This window comes from Nicotiana attenuata, chromosome 10 (genome assembly GCF_001879085.1).
Source record: "Nicotiana attenuata strain UT chromosome 10, NIATTr2, whole genome shotgun sequence".
Lineage (NCBI taxonomy): Eukaryota > Viridiplantae > Streptophyta > Magnoliopsida > Solanales > Solanaceae > Nicotiana > Nicotiana attenuata.
The window spans coordinates 42,873,087-42,889,885 of NC_031998.1; positions in this window are offsets into that span (position 1 = coordinate 42,873,087).

Here is a 16,799-nt window from a genome sequence, read left to right on the forward strand (position 1 = left end):
CTTGCTAGGATTCTGAAAAGTATTTGTGGTGAAAGAATAAGAGCGAATCTGTTGAGCGTGTAAATATGAGGTACAAAATGACAGAAAGTAAATGTGAAAATCCGTAGAGGTTACTAAAAGGGCATATGTAATAATTGACCTTACTCTGATAACAAAATCAGGGCAGTAGAAGTAAGAGTAGGCAGGTGAAAGATTTGGTTAAAACTGTTTACTGAAAAGCAGAAAGCATCGGACGATCTGGCCGTATGTTTTATTTATTACTACTCCAGTATATTAATGTGGATTTTAGATGCCACCAATTCCAGACTTGTCCTATTCAAGAAAAAAAAAAACCACTCTCCCCCAATTATATACACTGCTAAAATAGATATTATCACATTACGTTTTCCATATCTCAACACGCAAGCGTTAAGTTATAAAATGGAAACAAAAACAAAATTAATTAGAAGAAATCACTGGTTTTTGTTAGGTGTTTGTCATAATCTTTTTACCATATTTGGTTTTCCTATCTCTAGAAGGAAAAGGGCAATTTAATTACCTTAATTGGGTTTTCCTTTTTGTAAAAGGAAATTATAAATTCTTTCATATTTGGCTAGTCCCTTTTTTGTAGGAAAAGGTTTGGAGTTCTATAAATTGAGGATCCGCCTTTCTCATTCAGCAGCATCCACAATGTAGCCATAGGAGGCTTGAAAGTCGTGTTTAGGGGGAGAACTTTACGGGACAAGTGTTAGTGTGTCACTTGTGTTTGCCTCTTCGTGAGGTTATTCTCTCGATATTTTGTACTCTCTTTTATCATAGTGGATTGCTCATCTCCGTCGTGGACGTAGATCAGTTGACCGAACCACGTTAAAATGTTTGTGTCACTTTTGGTAGATTTCGCTTTGTTATCTGATTTATCGTCATTGAAGGTTTGCTTTGCTAGCTTCCGCATGACACCTGACTTTTTCGGTCCTAACAGTTTTCTGGCATTGGAAAAAAGCAGCTACATTTTTTAGGCTGTGATTTTTTTTTTTTTTTTAATTTTTGTTTTTTAGAAGGCTGTGATCTCATTGTCTAATTAAGCAATTTTTGTTTCCTGCCCGAAGTAATTATTTGTATTACCATATTCTGGGACCTCATGCAAGCTAGCACATGTCAAACATTGAATTGTTCGATACGGTATTTGTACCATTGCCAAGTAACCAAAAGCGAAGGCTCTGTTTACTGAGAATTAAAAAAAATTCAAATTTTGATTTAGGAACAATCTGGCATAAGGTCTATCGGAATGTATTAATTTCATTCTAGTTCAAAATTTCCAAACTTTTCCTATTTATTAAAACAAGATTGAGGTTTATTACTCTGACATTTTTGCTGAGGTGTTCACCTTTCATGTTTTCCACCGAAGCACAATTTATCTGAAGGTAATCGTAATTTAATATAGTCAACTAACAAATTCTTTTTAACCACAATTTTCTAAAATAACATACTGAAAAAATAAGTTTTCAAAACTTGTGGCCCATAATTCCATTTATGAAAATTAAGTTGTAAGTAGACCAGGATTCCATTACCCAAGTGATCACTTAACTATCCAATATTATGGACTAAAGTTATTTTTCTTTCGTTTGTAACTGAAAAATCATTCAACTATTTCTATTGCACACAAATGGTCACTCGATCGAAATTATCAAACTTTCCGGTTGAAAAATATGACGTGGCAGTCCATATGAATGATGTGGCAGTCCATATGAATTTTTTATACAGTCAAGCCTCTCTATAACAACATTGTTTGTCCCGAAATTTTTTCGGCTTTCATAGCGAATGGCTGTTAAACACCCATAACAGCATTTGGCATTTAAGTATATTTTGGCTGTTAAAGACAAAAATTATCCAAAAACTAATTGTTATTCTTTTTTAATATTATATATAAAAAGACTAATAAAATATTTAAATTCAAAATCTCAAAAGATATAAATATTTCACGAATTAAATGCTAAAGAAATCTAGTACATTATTAAAACATTCTTAACTAAACGCACAAATATTTAAACTCTAAGGCACACAATTAAAAAATACGAGTAGATTACGTTTACATATTATTGGTAATTGTCCAATATAAGATATATCATGTGTACATCTTCAAATAAAAAAAGAATGATATGCATATCTTCAAAAAGTATAGATAGATCTTTTATGTATCTTTTGGCATTTTTCTAATGCAAGATATATCATTTGTAGATATTTAGTAATAAAAATATTTGATGTGCATATGTTCATGTAACATATATATATATATATATATATATAACTATTATAAGTTGTACATTAAAGTTGTAAAATATTTTCTTAAATATTTAGAATTATTATTAGTAATAATCTTAGAAAATATGCATGGCTGTTATAGAGGGGTAATTTTACAAAGAGCGTATTGTCATAAAGATGGATGTTGCTGAGCAAGTCTCCTTAGCCATCTGCAACTTAATAGGCTGAGTAAGTACCTCAATAAACCTCCTCACCCTCTCTCTCTCGGTAGGAAGCAGAAGAATAGCATGACGGGCCAAGTCCACGAGCCCTACTGAAGACGCTCGAACTGCCTCCGATAGTCCTCTCTCTGAGTGATAGGAAGGAACTTCTCGAGGAATAGCTGAGAGAACTGGTCCCAAGTAAGAGCAGGCGACCCAGCTGGTCTGGTCAACATATAATCCATCCACCATCTCTTGGCCGAACCCGTCAAATGGAATGCAGCAAATTCGACCCCATTTGTCTCCACTCCATGTTTCGTAACACCTCATGACACCTGTCAATATAATCCTGGGGGTCCTCTGAAGATGCACCGCTAAAGTAAACTGGAAAGAGCTTGGTAAGCTTGTCCAACCTCCATAAAGCATCAGCAGACATAGCTGATCCATCGCCGGTCGGTGCCGCAATACTCGGTTGAACTACCCCAACTGGCTGGGCTGCTGGAGTTTGAAACTAGGGAGCCATCTACTCTGGAGTGTGAGTAGCGGGAGTATGTGCTCCTCCCCCAGCCCGGGAGACGGCTGGTACCATAGGGAATGTGCTAGTCTTGGCTACGCTCTCTATAAGGCCCACTAAACAGACCAAGGCGTCCTGAAGCACTGGGGTGGCAATGAACCCCTGCGGGACTTGGTGGTCCTGCTGGAACAGTCTAGGCTGGAACCTCCTCGTCAAACTCAACCTGAGGCCCCACCGCTGGTGCTGCTGCTCGAGCTCAGGGCTGAGCTCTGCCCCTGCCTCGGCCTCTAGCACGACCTCGACCTCTGCCCTTCGTAGGAGCTGCCACTAGGGGCTCTAGCTGCTGCTCAGCTGAAGACGCGGTACGTGTTCTCGCCATCTGCGAAGGACAAGAGTAGAAGAGTTCGATTAGCACGGAGAGAACAAAATCGCACGACAGAGAAGAACAGAAGTGAAATTGTTCCTATACTCTGTAGCCTCTGTGAGATAAGTACAGACGTCTCCGTACCAATCCCCCAGACTCTACTAAGCTTGTTCGTGAATTATGAGATCTAGGCAAACTAGTGCTCTGATACCAACTTGGCACGACCCGAAATTCCTACCGTTGGAACGTGATGGCGCCTAACATTTCACTTGCTAGGCAAGCCAACGTTAGAGATCATTAAGCCAAATTCTCAAGTTTTTCAGAGATGAACATCAAGTAAGCTATAACAAGGTGAAAGAAAAGCGTGGAAATCCTTAATAACTTTAACACTTATACACAACTACCCAGAATTTAGTGTCACCATCCACGAACTACTAAGATTTAGCTACAAGTAAGGTGTCTGAAGGAAATACAACTGTTTTCGATACAAATGAAATAGTAAAGGAAATGCATAGAAGGGGATACCAAGGCCTGCGGACGCCAACAGCACTACCTTGGGACTCCAAATAGATCAAGCTAGCTACTAGACTCAGGGTCAACTCGGTCCGGTACCAAAATCTGCACCAAAAGTGCAGAGTGCAGTATCATTACAACCGACCGCATGTACTAGTTAGTGTCGAGTCTAACCTCGGCGAAGTAGTAACGAGGCTAAGACAAGACACATTCATAAACCTGTGCAGTTAAACAATATACGAGCACAATAATAACTAATAGAAGCTGAACAGATGATAACGGGGGGGGGGGGGGGGGACATGCTGAGGGGAATACAAGATAAAGAAAACTGTAACAGTAAAGAAACCACAACAGACAATATGCTTTGCACCAATGAAAATATTAAACATTGTAAAGACAAGTGAACGGTATCACCCTTCGTGCTTTTACTCTCAACCTCACCATAATAATTAACAGAAACGACACGGCATCATCCTTCGTGCATTAACTCTCATCCTTACCATATAAACAAAAGAAACGGCACGGCATCACCCTTCGTGCATTAATACTCACATATCATGGCACGGCATCACCCTTCGTGCATTAACTCTCACTCACAAAACATTGCGCGGCATCACCCTTCGCGCTTTAACACTCTCCCTCACCAAAACAATGAACAATAACAACAGAGAGATAGAAATATCAAGAATCAGTCTTACTTCAACATTTAGTTCCACAATACCAACCTCAACTTTGAGTCAATACTCAATCAATACCAAAATTTCGTAAAAAATGATAAGAGTTGCTAACCATAACGAATAGCTAGTCTAAGCATGAACATTATGATCAAGGCATACAACAGTTACAAGAATAAGACTCACTCGCATGCTATGACTCGACAACAACGCATAGGTGCTCGTCACCTCACCTATATGTTGTACTCAACATCCAAACTCGTAGCAAATATACAAATAATACCTAATCCTCAAGCCAAGGTTAACCACGACACTTACCTCACTCCAACGGCCAAACTCACAGCTCAATAACAGCCTTTCCCTTCACACAAGCCTCCGGACCAATAGAATATAGCAATTTACCAATCAAACGATTCAAATAAAGCCTTAGGATCTACCCATGATTGCAAAGAATTCAATTTAGGCCATATTTGAAAAAGTCAACACCCAGGCCCGCTTGGTCCAAACCCGAAATTCGGATCAAAACCCGATTACCCATTCACCCCCGAGCCCAGATATATAATTAATTTTGGAATACGACCTCAATTTGAGTTCTAAATCCCCCAAAACCCCCAATTTTCACCATGAAAACCTTAAATTTTTGGTTGAATCTTATGAAATAGTAGTAAAAGATTGAAAGAAATTAGTTTAAGATCACTTACCAATGATTCGGGGAAGAAAAGTTCTTTGGAAAAACGCCTCTTGTGGTTTATGTTTTGAAAATTTTGGAACAACAACAGCAACAACAACCCAGTGAAATCCCACTAGTGGGGTCTGGGGAAGGTAGTATGTACGCAAGCCTTACCCCTACCCGAAGGGGTAGAGAGGCTGTTTCCGAAAGACCCTCGGCTCAACAAGTCAAAAGGACAAAATGACAAAAAGAGAAAATATCAGTATTATCACAGAAATCATAAGAAAATATAAGAAAAACAGGAACAACATAAAATCCAAAAGAAAGCTGCAAAACAAAAGCGATAACTAGTAAATAGATCTGACACTAAAAAAGAAATAGTAAGACACGACATTGCCACCCGTTACCTAGACAAAACCCTACAAGACTACTCTAGCAACATAACGAACTAATGCAAGACCCAACTACCTCCCAACCTACAACCCTAATGCTCGACCTCCACATCTTCCTATCAAGTGCCATGTCCTCGGAAATCTAAAGCCTCGCCATGTCCTCCTTGATCACCTCTCCCCAATACTTCTTAGGCCGCCCTCTACGTCTTCTCATGCCCTCCACAACTAGCCGCTCACACCTCCTTACCTGAGCATCTGAGCTTCTCCTCTGTATATGCCCGAATCATCTGAGCCTCGCTTCCCGCATCTTGTCATCAATGGGAGCCACGCGCACCTTCTCCCGAATATCATCATTCCTAATCTTGTCCATCCTAGTGTGCCCACACATCCACCTCAACATCCTCATTTCAGCTACTTTCATCTTCTGCATATGTGAGTTCTTAACAGGCCAACACTCAGCCTCGTACATCATGGCCGGTCTAACTACCGCTTTATAAAGCTTACCTTTGAGTATCGGTGGCACTCGCTTGTCACACAGGACTCCAGATGCTAACCTCCACTTCATCCATCCTACCCCAATACGGTGTGTGACATCCTCAGCGATCTCCCCTCCCCCCTGGATAACCGACCCAAGGTACTTGAAGCTGCATCTACTTGGGATGACCGGTGAGTCAAGCCTCACATCCACGCCCACTTCCACCGGCTCAGCGCTGAACTTACACTCCAGGTATTCCGTCTTCGTCCTGCTCAGCTTGAAACCCTTAGACTCAAGAGCATATCTCCAAACCTCCAGTCTCTCGTTAACACTGGTACGCGACTCATCAATCAGAACTATGTCATCGGCGAATAGCATGCACCATGGCACCTCCCCTTGAATATGGTGTGTTTTGAAAACTTTGGAAATGAATCAAAAATCCCGTCTAAGTCATCTTTTGTTCAGCTGCAGGTATCGCATTCGCGAACAAAACTTCGCATTAGCAAGTGAACACTATTTTTGCAATTGCCATAAAAGGTTCGCAATTGCAAATGAATAGTGTTGCACCAGAAACTAGCAAAACCTAAAATTCTCCGAAATGATCCGAAACCACCCCGAAACTCATACGGAACCTCCCGGACACAAACCATATATGAAATTCAATCATAAAACACGATACGGACCTGCTCGTGCACTCAAAATACTGAAAAGAGGTCGCCTTAACCCGATATTAACCATGATCAAACTCCTAGATTTCTTAACTTTACTAGTCTCTCAACCAAAGAACCAAAAATACATCCAAGCCCCTCGGACTCCAAACCAAAAGTGCACACCAGTCTAAAAAAATCTTACGAACTTGCTCGCGCGATCAAATCGCCAAAATAATACCTAGAACTACGAATTGAACACCAAATCAAATGAAATTTTCAAGAAAGCTTTAAAATCTCTCTTTTTACTAGCGAACGTCCGAATCACGTCAAACCGACTCCGTTTCCTACCAAATTTCATAGATAAGTCAAAAAAATTATATTGGACCTGTACCGGGCTCCGGAACCTAAATACGGACCTGATACCAACGAGATCAAACATCAATAATTGCTTAAAAACAAATAAATTTTTAGACTTTCAATATTCAACAAAAATTCATAACTCGGGCTAGGGACTTCCGAATTTGATTCTGGGCATACGCCCAGGTCCCATATTTCAATACGGACCCACCGGGACTATCAAAATACGAGTCTGGATCTGTTTACCAAAAATGTTGACCGAAGTCAACTTAAATTAGGTCTTTAAGCAAAATTCCTTATTTTTATCAACTTCCAACATAAAAGCTTTTTGGAAACACGTCCGGACTGTGCATGCAAATTGAGGAGGGATAAAATGAGGTTTTTAAGGCCTCAGAACACAGAATTTGGTTTTAGTTCATAAGATGACCTATCGGGTCATCACATTCTCCACCTCTAAAACAACCGTTCGTCCTCGAACGGACATAAAAAGTACCTGGACCGGTGAAAAGGTGGGGATATTTGCTCCGTATATCGAGCTCGGACTCCCAGGTAGCTGCCTCAACAGGCTAACCTCTCCACTGCACTCAAACTGAAGGATAACTCTTCGATCTCAACTGAAGAACCTGCCAGTCTAGTATAGCTACTGGCTCCTCCTCGTAGGTCAAATCCTTTACCAGCTGGACCATGATAAAGTCTAACACATGAGACGGATCTCCGTGATATTTTCGAAGCATGGACACATGGATTACCGGATGAACTAGTGATAAACTTGGTGGCAATGCGAGCTTGTAACCCACATCACCCACTCTCTGGAGAATCTCAAAAGGCCTGATGTACCTAGGGCTCAACTTGCCCCTCTTCCCAAATCTCATTACACCCTTCTTGGGTGACACACGGAGCAACACTCTTTCTCCGACCACGAATGCAACGTCACAAACCTTACAGTCGGCATAACTCTTCTGCCTGGCCTGAGCTGAGCGAAGTCTATCCTGAATGATCTTAACCTTATCCAAGGCATCCTGTACTAAATCTGTACACAATAACCGAGCCTCCCCGGCTCAAACCATCCAACAGGCGATCGGCAGCGTCTACCATATAATGCCTCATAAGGGGCCATCTAAATGCTTGACTGGTAGCTGTTGTTGTAGGAAAACTCCGCAAGTGGCAAGAACTGATCCCAAGATCCTACGAAGTCAATAACACAGGAGAGGAGCATATCCTCCAATATCTGAATAGTGCGATCCGTCTGAAGATGAAATTATGTGCTTAACTCAACTTGCATGCCCAATTGTACTGCCTTCTAGAAATGCGCGGTGAACTGCGTACCTCGATCAGAAATGATAGACACGGGCACACCGCGATCTTGCGGATATAAATTTCTGCCAACCGCTCTAAAGAATAGGAAACTGCCACAAGAATGAAATGCGCTGACTTGGTCAGCCTGTCCACAATGACCCAAACTGCGTCGAACTTCCTCTGAGTCCGTGGGAGTCCAACAACGAAATCCATAGTGATACACTCCCACTTCCACTCAGGAATCTCTATCTTCTAAAGCAAACCACCAGGTCTCTGATGCTCGTACTTTACTTGCTGACAATTTAGATACCGATCTACGTATGCAATTATATCCTTCTTCATCCTCCACCACCAATAATGCTGCTGCAAATCCTGATACATCTTGGCGGCGCCCAGATGAATAGAATATCGGGAACTGTGGGCCTTCTCTAGAATTAACTCACGAAGTCCATCCACATTAGGCAATCAAATACGACCCTGCATTCTCAAAACTCCATCATCTCCAACAGTAACCTGCTTGGAACCACCGCACCGCACTGTGCTCTAAGGACAAGCAAATGAGGGTCGTCATATAACCGATTTTTGATGCGCTTAAACAAGGAAGACCGAGCAATTGTAAAAGCTAGAACACGGCTGGGCTCAGAAACATCCAACCTCACAAATTGATTGGCCAAGGCCTGAACATCCAATGCAAACGGTCTCTCACCAACTTGGATATACGCAAGGCTGCCAATACTAGTTGACTTTCCACTCAAAGCGTCAGCCACCACATTGGCCTTCCCGGGATGATTTAAGATGGTGATATCATAGTCTTTCAGTAGCTCTAACCGCCTCCTCTGCCTTAAATTGAGCTCCTTTTGCTTGAACAAATACTGCAAGCTTCGATGATCCGTGAACACTTCACATGACACGCCATAAAGATAGCGCCTCCATATCTTCAGCGCATGAACAATGGCTGCCAGCTCTAGATCATGAAAAGGCTAATTCTTCTCGTGGATATTCGGCTGCCGTGAAGCATATACAATTACCTTGCCACCCTGCATCAATACCGCACCAAGTCCAATACGAGATACATCACAATATACTGTATAAGGCCCTGGACCTGTAGGCAACACCAATACCGGCGCCGTAGTCAAAGCGGCCTTGAGCTTCTAAAAGCTCGCCTCACACTCGTCTGACCATCTGAACGGGGCAGCCTTCTGGGTCAACCTGGTCAATGGGGCTGCTATAGATGAAAACCGTCCACAAACCGATGGTAATAACCCACCAATCCCAAGAAACTCTAGATCTCTGTAGCTGATGTGGGTCTAGGCCGATTCTTGATTGCCTCAATTTTCTTAGGATCCACCTGAATACCCTCTGCCGACACAACGTGCCCCAAGAAAGCGACTAAGCTCAACCAAAACTCGCATTTTGAAAACTTAGCATATAAATGGCTATCTCTTAGAGTCTGAAGAACGATCCGAAGGTGCTGCTCATGTTCCTTTCGGCTGCGGGAGTAGATTAAGATATCATCAATAAACACAATCACATAAGAATCCATGTAGGGTTTGAACACCCGGTTCATCAAATCCATAAATGCCGCTGGGGCATTTGTCAGCCCGAATGACATCACCAGAAACTCATAATGCCCATACAGATTCTGAAAAGTCGTCTTAGGGACATCGGATGCCCTAATCCTCAATTGATGATAGCTAGACCTCAAATCGATCTTTGAAAACACCTTGGCACCCTGAAGCTGATCAAATAAGTCATCAATCCTTGGCAATGGATACTTGTTCTTGGTGGTGACCTTGTTTAATTGCCGATAATCTATGCACATCCTCATCGATCCATCCTTCTTCTTCACAAACAACACGGGTGCACCGCTGGGCGAGACACTCGGTCTAATGATGCCCTTATCAAGCAAATCTTGCAACTGCTCCTTCAATTCCTTCAACCCTGGCGGGGCCATACAGTATGGCGGAATAGAAATGGGCTGAGAGCCTGGAGCCAAATCAATACAGAAGTCAATATCCCTGTCGGGTGGCATCTCCGGCAAGTTTGCAAGAAACACCTCTGGAAACTCATGAACGACCGGTACTGAATCCATGGAAGGAACCTCCGCACTATCGCGGACATAAGCAAAATAAGCTAGACATCCCTTCTCGGCCATATGTCGAGCCTTAACATAAGAGATAACCTTGTTAGTAGAATGGCCATGAGTAGGGGTGTGCATTCGATTTATCGTTTCGATTTTGACCCTTATCAATAATTACTTATCCATTATCGATTTGTACATATGCTTATCGTTGTCGTTTCAATAAGGTTTCAATTTTTTTGATTTTGATTTATCGATTTTTGGAGCTTATCGATTCGGTTATCGATTACACCAATAAGAAAAGGGTATTATAGAATAAGGGTATAAAAATAATACCACAATTGTGGTATAAATAGTTGCAGATTGCTTATACTAGAACAAAAAACTCAATCAAAGGCGGATAAAACAATCCTACATTTCAACCCGGGATTATTATCCCTAATCCTTGCAACTAAATGACCCCTTAATGTTCATTAATTATCTTTCAGGTTCACTGATGCAAGTAATGGGTAGCGAAAACACATCTACCATAAAGCAGAGATGATAGAAGCTGCATCAGGAAAACAAACCTCCGAAAATGTTAATGATGCAGATCTCAACTTTTTCCGGCTAGCAAAGATAATAGCTGACACGCCTCACTGGAGTTGGTTGCAAATGGCAGCACAATGAATGAGATGAAGAAAGAAGGAATGCTTGTGGCACTGGAGAAATTATTGACAGCATCCACAAGGGGATCAGCAAACACGGCAGCAATGACAGTGCCGAGCAACAGCAATAGAACAGCCTTAATTGCAATTGATCTAGGATTCTCAACAGCCTCAACACTTTCGTCATTTTGATCCCCTAAGAAATGGTGTTCTCTCCTTGCTTCCTGAAGAATGCGTAGATAAAATAATAGGGTTAGGGACTTAGGGTAAAGGAAAGGGTATTATAGAATAAGGGTATATTTGTCTTTTTAGTATATCTTATCGGTTTATCGATAAACCGATAACCGAAAAGGACAAAATCGAAATTGAAATCGATAACTCGATAAGGAAAATTTTGAAATCAAAATCAAAATTGATAAACCGATAACAAATAATCGATTCGATTTATCGATAAACCGATTCGAATGCACACCCCTAGCTATGAGTCCCTCTCCACTCTAATCGAGGCAAACCAGCAAGGCTAAGGTCACCATCTTGCCGTGACAATCCAATATACCATGATAAGGTGACAGCCAAAACATACCCAAAATGATATCAAAGTCGACCATATCGAGAAGTAGGAGATCTACACGAGTCTCAAGACTCCCAATGGTAACCACACATGAACGATAAACACGATCTACGATAATAGCATCACCCACGGGTGTGGATACATACACAGGAGCACTCAAAGAATCACGAGGCACAACCAAATATGAAGCAAAATAGGATGACACGTATGAATAAGTAGAACCCGGATCAAATAGAACTGAGGCATCTCTGCTGCAAACTGAAACCGTACCTGCGATAACCACTTCAAATGACTCAACCTCCGGCCCGACTGAAAAAGCATAGCATCGGGGATGGGCCCCACCACTCTCATCTACATCTCGAGGATGGGCCCTGGCTGGCTGGCCTCCACCTCTAGCGGCCTGACCTCCACCTCTAATGCCTCGACCTCCACCTCTAGCTGTCTGACCCCTACCTCTAGCTGGCTCGGCTGGCGGTGAAGCACCTGGTGCCGGAACCATGGCACGAGAACCATGATGCTGGGAACTGCTCAATGCTCGAGGGCAAAATCTAGCAATATGCCTCGGACCGCCACAAGTATAACAAGATCTTGGTTGCTAAGACTGCTGACCCTGAAACTGACCCTATCGGCTTGAATAACCACCCTGAAAACTCTGGAGCGGAGGTGCAGTAATAGGAGCTGATGGTGCACTGTAAGTTAGCTGATCGAAATAATGCATATGAGGGCCACGACCACCTGAAGCACCGTGAGAAGCCTGGAGTGCTGAATGAAATGGCCTGGGAGGATGGCCTCTACCAAAAGTACCCCTACCTCCTAATGAGGCACCACCGAACCTACCAGAATGACGAGGTCTCTTGTCAGATCCCTGACCACTCCCCTGAGCTACAACCATCTCGACTCGCCTAGCAACATTGGCAGCCATCTGAAAAGAAATCTCACTCCCAGTCTCCTTAGCCATCTGCAACTTGATAGGTTGGGCTAGTACCTCAATAAACCTCCTCACCCTCTCTCTCTCGGTAGGAAGCAGAAGAATAGCATGACGGGCCAGGTCCACAAATCGAGTCTCGTCTGAGTAACAGACATAGAGCCCTGCTGAAGACGCTCGAACTGCCTCTGATAGTCCTTTCTTTGAGTGATAGGAAGGAACTTCTTGAGGAATAGCTGAGAGAACTGGTCCCAAGTAAGAGCAGGCGAGCCAGCTGGTCTGGTCAACATATAATCCATCCACCATCTCTTGGCGGAACCCATCAGATGGAATGCAGCAAATTCGACCCCATTGGTCTCCACTATGCCCATGTTTCGTCACACCTCATGACACCTGTCAAGATAATCCTGGGGGTCCTCTGAAGATGCACCACTGAAGTAAACTGGAAAGAGCTTGGTAAACCTGTCCAACCTCCACAAAGCATCAGCAGACATAGCTGATCCATCACCGGTGCCGCAACACCCTGCTGAGCTACCCCAACTGTCTGGGCTGCTAGAGTTTGAAACTTGGAGCCATCTGCTCCGATGTGTGAGTAGCGGGAGTATGTCCTCCTCCCCCAGCCCGGGAGACGGCTGGTGCCATAGGGAATGTGCCGGTCTGCGCCACACTCTCCATAAGGCCACTAAATAGACCAAGGCGTCCTGAAGCAATGAGTGGCAATGAACCCCTGCGGGACCTAAGCTGGTCCTGTTGGAACAGTTTCGGCTGGAACCTCCTCGTCAAACTCAACATGAGGCCCCACCGCTGGTGCTGCTGCTCGAGCTCGAGGCTGAGCTCTGCCCCTGCCTCGGCCTCGACCTCTGCCCCTCGTAGGAGTTGCCACTGGGTTCTTTGGATGCTGCTAAGCTGAAGACGCGATACGTATTCTCGCCATCTGCGAAGGACAAGAGTAGAAGAGTTCGATTAGCACGGAGAGAACAAAATCGCACTACAGAGAAGAATAGAAGGGAAATTCTTCCTAAACTCTGTAGCCTTTGGGAGATAAGTACACACGTCTCTGTACCGATCCTCCAGACTCTAGTAAGCCTGTTCGTGAATTATGAGACCTAGGCAACCTAGTGCTCTGATACCAACTTGTCACGGCCCGGAATTCCCACCGTCGAGCCGTAATAGCGCCTAACATTTCACTTTCTAGGCAAGCTAACATTAGAGATCATTTAGCCAAACTCTTAAGTTTTTCAGTGATGAACATCAAATAAGCCATAACAAGGTAAAAGAAAAGCGCGAAAATCCATAATAACTTTAACACTTATACATAACTACCCAGAATCTGGTGTCACAATCCACGAACTACTAAGATTTAGTTACAAGTAAGGTGTCTGAAGGAAATGCAACTATTTTCGATACAAATGAAATGGTAAAGGAAATGCATAGAAGGGGACGCCAGGGCCTGCGGATGCCAACAGGACTACCTTGGGTCTCCAAACCGATCAAGCCAGTAGCTAGACTTAAGGTCAACTCAGTCCGGTACCAAAATCTGCACAGAAAGTGCAGACTGCAGTATCAATACAACCTACCACATGTACTGGTAAGTGTCGAGTCTAACCTCGGCGAAGTAGTGACGAGGCTAAGACAAGACATATTCATAAACCTGTGCATGTTAAACAATATACGAGCACAATAACGACTAATAGAAGCTGAACAGATAATAACGGGAGGGGAAACATACTGAGGGGAGTACAAGATAAAGAAAACTGTAACAGTAAAGAAACCACAACAGACAATATGCTTTGCACTAGTGAAAGTATTAAACACAGTAAAGATAAGTGCACAACATCACCCTTCGTGCTTTTACTCTCAACCTCACCATAATAATTAACAGAAACGACACGGCATCACTCTTCGTGCATTAACTCTCATCCCCACCATATAAACAAAAGAAACGGCACGACATCACCCTTCGTGCATTAACACTCACATATCATGGCACGACATCACCCTTCGTGCATTGACTCTCACTCACAAAATATTGCACGGCATCATCCTTCGTGTTTTAACACTCTCCCTGACCAAAACAATGAACAATAACAACAGAGGGATAGAAATATCATGAACCAGTGTTACTTCAACATTTAGTTCCACAATACCAACCTCAACTTTGAGTCAATACTCAATCAATACCAAAATTCGTAAAACATGATAATACTCGCTTAACATAACGAATAGCTAGTCTAAGCATTAACAATATGATCAAAGAATACAATAGTTACAAGAATAAGACTCGCTCGCATGATATGACTCGACAACAACGCATCGTGCTCGTCACCTCACCTATACGTTGTACTCAACATCCAAACACGTAGCAAATAGGCAAATAATACCTATTCCCTCAATCCAAGGTTAACCACGACACTTACCTCGCTCCAACGGCTAAACTCACAGCTCAATCACAGCTTTTCCCTTCACACAAGCCTCTGTACCAATGGAATCTAGAAAGTTACCAACCAAACGATTCTAATAGAGCCTTTGGATCTACCCACGATTGCAAAGAATTCAATTTAGGCCATTTCTGAAAAAGTCAACAAAAGTCAACACCCGGGCCCGCTTGGTCCAAACCTGAAAGTCGGACCAAAATCCGATTACTCATTAACCCCCGAGCCTGGATATATAATTGGTTTTAGAATCCGACCTCAATTTGAGGTCTAAATCCCCAAATTTCGAAATCCCTAATTTCTACCTAAAAACCCCCCAATTTCACCATGAAAACCTTAGATTTTTGGTTGAATCTTCTGAAAAAGTAGTGAAAGATTGAAAGAAATTAGTTTAAGATCACTTACCAATGATTTGGGGAAAAAAAGTTCTTTGGAAAATCGCATCTTGTGGTTTAGGTTTTGAAAATTTGGGAAATGAATCAAAAATCCCATCTAAGTCATCTTTTTTTCAGCTACAGGTATCGCATTTGCAAACAAAACTTCGCATTCGCGAGTGAACAGTGTTTTCGCAATTGTCATAAATGGTTCGTAATTGCAAATGAACAGTGTTTTCGCAATTTCCATAGAAGGTTCACAATTGCGAATGAACAGTGTCGTACCAGAAACCAGCAAAACCCAAACTTCTCCGAAATGATCCGAAACCACCCTGAAAGTCATCCGGAACCTCCTGGACACAAACCATATACGAATTACAATAATAAAACACTGAAAAGAGGTCGTCTTAACCCGATATTGACCATTCTCAAACTCCCAAACTTCTTAACTTAACTAGTCTCTCAACCAAAGATCCAAAAATACACCCAAGCCCCTCGGGAATCCAAACCAAAAGTGAACACCAGTCTAAAAACATCATACGAACTTGCTCGCGCGATCAAATCATCAAAATAACACCTAGAACAACGAATTGAACACCAAATCAAATGAAATTTTCAAGAAAGCATTAAAATCTCTATTTTTACCACCGGACGTCCGAATCATGTCAAACCGACTCCGTTTCCCACCAAATTTCACAGATAAGTCAAAAATATTATATTGGACTTGTACCGGACTCCGGAACCAAAATACGGATCTGATACCAACAAGATCAAACATCAATAATTTCTTAAAAACAAATAAATTTTCAGATATTCAATTTTTAACAAAAATTCATAACTCGGGCTAGGGACCTCCGAATACGATTCCGGGCATACGCCCAGGTCTCATATTTTGCTACGGACCCATCGGGACTGTCAAAACATGCGTCTGGGTCCGGTTACCAAAAATGTTGATCGAAGTCAACTGAAATGAGGTTTTTAAGCAAAATTCCTTATTTTTATCAACTTTCAACATAAAAGCTTTTCGGAAACATGTTCGAACTGTGCACGTAAATCGAGGAGGGATAAAATGAGGTTTTTAAGGTCTTAGAATATAGAATTTGGTTTTAATTCATAAGATGGCCTATCGGGTCATCACACTCTATTCTTTAGTCCTTAACCTCGTACCCATTATTATTTTATAAAGGCAGAATAGCCTAGCAGACCCATATACTTGTTCCAATTTATCATCTCGGTCCCCATACTTTACGAAGTTTCATTCAAATACTTGTACTAGATCAAAATGAATTATTTAAACCCTCCTAATTTGTGTGAGTCTCACTTGCCATGACATGGATAACATATCAGATCCGTGTCCGATACATATATCCACATCATCATATTCTTAATACTAATTTATCTTTCTCCTCCACGCTATTTTTCACCTT